The sequence below is a fragment of the Pelobates fuscus genome, chromosome 5, assembly GCF_036172605.1.
Source record: "Pelobates fuscus isolate aPelFus1 chromosome 5, aPelFus1.pri, whole genome shotgun sequence".
Lineage (NCBI taxonomy): Eukaryota > Metazoa > Chordata > Amphibia > Anura > Pelobatidae > Pelobates > Pelobates fuscus.
The window spans coordinates 54,480,031-54,485,003 of NC_086321.1; the positions used below are offsets into that span (position 1 = coordinate 54,480,031).

At 49.0% G+C, this 4,973-nt stretch overlaps 1 non-coding gene across 1 annotated transcript; it reads right to left on the reverse strand.

Moving 5' to 3' along the window:
• Positions 1-4,464: 4,464 nt before the first annotated feature.
• LOC134613181 (small Cajal body-specific RNA 18) lies at positions 4,465-4,549 on the reverse strand. The gene has a single exon (XR_010091204.1). It is a non-coding gene; the product is annotated as a small Cajal body-specific RNA 18 (non-coding RNA).
• Positions 4,550-4,973: the final 424 nt, after the last annotated feature.

The following is a 4,973-nucleotide window of genomic DNA, read 5'->3' on the forward strand; positions in this document are numbered from 1 at the left end:
TGAGTGCATATGTGATTGTGTCAAATTAGGGAGTGTGTGTGTGTATGTGTTTCTGAGAGTGTGTGCCTGTCCCTGAGTGGGTGTGTCGCTTTGTATGTCTCTGTCAATGTGCATGTTGGTCGTAAACAAGAAGAGGTGCGGTCTTGACAGGAAGAGGTGGGGCAAATTTAGATGGGGGGTGCTTAAGTTTCATCAAGCTGGGGGCAGCACAAGTCTAAAATACACCACGGAGAAGATATATTGAAGAGACAACTACAAACATTGCAGAAACCAGTACAAACATGTTTGCAGACATACTCTTGTTTGCCTGCGTTTTGAATGCTGTAGACTTTGAGTGTCAAATGGCTTAAAGACCTTAATGACATATTTCCAGTGCTCTGCAATGCGGGGAAGCCATCAAGCTGTTTAATGCTGGCTGTCTAGGGTCCATCACCTCTAATGTGGCAGTACAATGTAGTCGTGTTGTACCTACTTGACTAACTAAAAGTCACCTAGCAAGCCGGAAGTGCCTCTAAGGGCTGTCTGATTGACAGCCACTAGAGGCAGTCTTAGTCCTGCAATACAATTATTGCAGTTTCCGACCATTGCAGGATTAAGGGGACAGAGTCACTGCACCAGACAACTTCAATGAGCTCATATAGTCTGGGTACCTATAGTGGACCACTCCAGAGAGTATCTTTAAAAAGTAATTGTTTAGTAGCAGAGACATAACTAGAAACCAAGGGGTCCTGATGCAAAGATTGCCCAGGGGCCCCCCAACCACTCCATGTGTCTCATTTCCTCCCACCAGCTCATGTGTCTAATCAACCCCCACAGTGTTGTATTTCCCTCCCCCCCCTCATGTCTCATTCCCACCCAAGTGTTTAATTTCCTTTCCCCCCCTTCCAAAGTCCCTCCATATATCTCATTCTCCCCCAGCATTCTCCCCCTCAGCCACAAGTCCATCCATGAGTCTTATTTTACTAAAAAGTACCTCCATGTGTATCACCCATTCCACTCTTGCCCTTCCATGTGTCTCTCTCCCCCCTGCCCTGCAGAGGAAGGGGGGCAGAGGCAAGACACAGGAGCTTGGGGGGCAGGAGAGTGGAAGCAAGACACAGGGAAACCGGAGGGGGGGTGCAAAGGAAAGACAGAAGCGGAGGGGGGCGGAGCTAGCAGCAGAGCTGCATGGATGCAAAACCAGACAGCTCCGACTGCCTCAACTAAATCGCCTGAATCTAAGCGCACACATCCCATCCGTACATCTAACAACCGGCAACCCGCACCGATTGATGCCTTTTTTCCTCCCCAAAAACGCGCCCAGGCGGAGACGCAGGCACGGGGCCTACACCACGTGAGAGATCCCGGACTGGGGTACCCTCCTAGGCAGAACATACGACCGCTGGGACAAAACATACCTGCCCGACTCACCACCGGAACCCGAACTGGTGGCCCAGATGCCCGCTATGGGACGGCGCTCACAGAAGCAACAACCCCCGACAGCTCACCAAGACATAGGAGCCCTGCTCCAGAAACAAGCGCCGCCAAAGATGGCGCCCACGGAGAGCTCCCATGCCGACACACTGGCCGAAAAGCTCGAACAACGGGATCTACTGGAGAGGGGCAAAACACTCCCCACACCTCAGAAGCCGCAGAGGATACCAGTCCCACAACTAAACACGATCTGAAAATTCTACTTCAAGACTTCCACAAGGTATTAGCAGCTGAACATATTGAGAGCTGACATGCAAAACACAACTGACAGAGTGAGGGCCACAGAAGAGGACATAATTGACATCCAAGCAGACCTCTCCCAGGTACACACAGAGGTGCAACAGCTCACTAAGTCCCACCAAGCACTAGCCCTGCAGCTTACCTCACTAGATGACAAACACAGACGCAACAACGTCAAAATCCGTGGCATACCAGCCACTCTCTCACCCGACGAATTGCCTCATTATGTGAGACGGTTGTTGGCAAGCATCCTACCCCAGGCCGTTGCAAAGAAATTAGCAATGGACGGAGTGTACAGAATCTCAGCCCCATCCAGGGCCTCACAAAATACAGACCGAGACGTCATACTGCGGTGCACTACATCCCAAGACAGGGGACGCATCATGGCAGCACTGAAGGGCAAAACGCCACTGCCGTTCGAAGAAGCACAACTGACCTTTTACCAAGATCTGACACGTTCAACCCTGCAATGGCGCAAAACACTGGCGCCGCTCACCACACAACTGAGAGCAGCTAGCGTAAAGTACCGCTGGGGAGCACCAGGAACCCTCATGGTGTCCCACCAAGGACAAACTCACACCCTCACCTCGCTCACCGAGGCACCGTCACTTCTCACAGTCCTAGGACTACCGATACCATCATCCGCTCCGACGAGGCCCACTTCTACAAAGATCGGGGACCCTGCCACGACCAGACCATTCACCCCAAGAGCGGCAACCGAAAATCAACCCACAACCTGACGGCCAGGAGGGCCATATTGACACTGACTGAGAGAAGTCTGAAACCTACCGTGGCAGCTAATGCCCCAGTTATCAATACCTATGATGTTAATGTTTATTTACTACTCTGCTAAAACCTTATAAATCAAACCAGAAGCCCACCACACGAGCTCCTTTACCCCTTGCAGCAACACTACCAGGCGAGACACCCCCTTCCCCCCTTAGGTCAGGGGTACCAATAGAACCAAGTGCGTACACAAGTGGGAACACACGGATCCATCAGGGTACTAACCCCCTAAACTGACAGGGCCTACTAGGCCCACTAAACACTTGGCCCCGCCTTCCCTCAGCGACAAGCCTACAGACGGTGACCAACTAGTGTAACTGGCACGCACCAACCACATCCCATAGAGAATGTCACCTTCCAAACATAATGCCTTCCCACTAACGCTGAGTCTTACCTCCCAAACAACCACCTACCCTCTTGTAACATTCCACAACGCACCACACTTAGTGCACACCTTACAGGTCTTGACGAAACTTTTTCCTAATGTACGTGGTTAAACCTCGTTTAATATAAAAATGTATTGTCATTAGCCTAACTTGCCTATCACTCGGGCCAGTGACAATTGAACTTGCTTAGGTCTCCATGTCTCACGACCTTATCTTAGAAGGTGCCAACCTACTGCCACCATAACAGCTACACGAGGGGGCACTACCGCCTCCTGAGCCCATACGGGGTGGCTGCCACTCGTGCCAGACATATATCACGCTCAGATGATGGGCTACAGGGGCATGTGATACTGTTCCCAATGCATACATGACTTACTGTTTACCATCTTGTCTTATCTTATCATGGTCACATTTACCTTTCATTATTTTTGTTTTAACCGGTTATCTCTTGTCTGACTACTTTATAGCTAAGTATTAAGATTGTCACTGCCCGCTCGGAGATACGAGCAGAGCACGCTCTGGTTAGAAGAAGACCACCTGTCTCAGTGACGCTCCACCCCAATAGGACCTAACGCACTGACCTGAGTCAATAACCAGTATACTACTCCTATTGCAAGTTACGATTACTCTATGTATGTCATACATTTATGTAATACAGTAAATTGGCTATGCTACTCCTGTTAACCTCAATCTACTGTGATTTTGCTCATGTTTAACATAAAAATGTAAAAATGAGGCATCAATATCCTGAAAATGTACTGTACTAACACCGATGTATCAACCCCATGATGTTCCTCACCTGTACATTTCCTATACTTCCTCTTCTGTACCCCATCATATATGCCATAAATAAAAGAAAGACAGAAGCGGAGGAGGGGCGCGGTTGGTGCCAAGAAAAGAGAGGGGGGTGGGGTGGGTGCCAAGAAAAGACAAGAACAGAGGGGAGGCTCGGTGGGTGCAAAGAAAAGAGGAGCAGAGGCACAGAGGAAAGCACGGAGGAAAGACAGAAGCGCGGGAGGATAGCAGAGGCAAGACATAGGAAAATGGGGAATAAGCTACAATAAAGCAGGTAAAACAACAAGAGAAACACTTACGATATTCAAAAGAGAAAAACAGGTTTAGATGCATTCCCTGCCTGTAGTGGATAGTGTGTAGTGTTGTACACCCCTCCCCCACTACTAGAACCATAACCACTACTGCAAGCTGTAGATATCATGGTACTTTGAGAGTTCCTTTAATTGACGCGTGTATTTAATATAATAAGGAATAAAAACTTTGACAGAGAACGGGAAGGTCGACAAATACAAACAAGGACAAGTTATGAAGATCTTGCAAGTTGAGATCACAGATCAGCGTTGGTAGGGAAATTTGATAGAACACCGGAGCTCTCCTGGTACACCTGTGGGGAAAGGAAATAATTTACACATTAATAGTTTCAGTCTGCAGATCCAGGGTGATTATAACATTTCCAGATACGTTAACCCAACCGACAATTAACGGTAACTGCATGAAGAGATACCCAAACCCACATGCAGATACCTGTGAGCGGGTTCTGGGGGACCCCCTGTATGGCAGCTTCTGGTCTCAGATTATAATACAGCACTGCTTCTATCATATGGTTTATTATTATTCAGATTGCGCAGTGGGCTAGTCATCACAGACCGGGGGAAAAGGGGTGTCTCACTGCCCAAAACAGCGCCCTGTATTCAGGGAACCTACCTGTAAACGCAGCCCCTCTTGGCAGCTTCTCCCACAGAGACACTGCCGGCCCACGTGGGGGCTCAGGCGGAAGGGAGGGATTTAAACATGGCGGCAGAGGGCGGAGTTTGGGCCACGTGTGCCCTATATCCACCGCCCAGTGCCCTTCAATCCTGGTTTAACCCACAGTGTGCTGGGAGGTTTTACTGAGCACTGACACAGGGGGGTAATCTGACATTTAATGAATTAATGTCCGGTTACAGGTGTTACCATTCAGAACACAATAAACCCCCTGATTGATCACACAGAGGGCAGGTCAGCTCTGAATACAGGGTTATTATATCCGATACAGTCAGGGTGAAGCCTAATTCTACAACATGATGATAATAA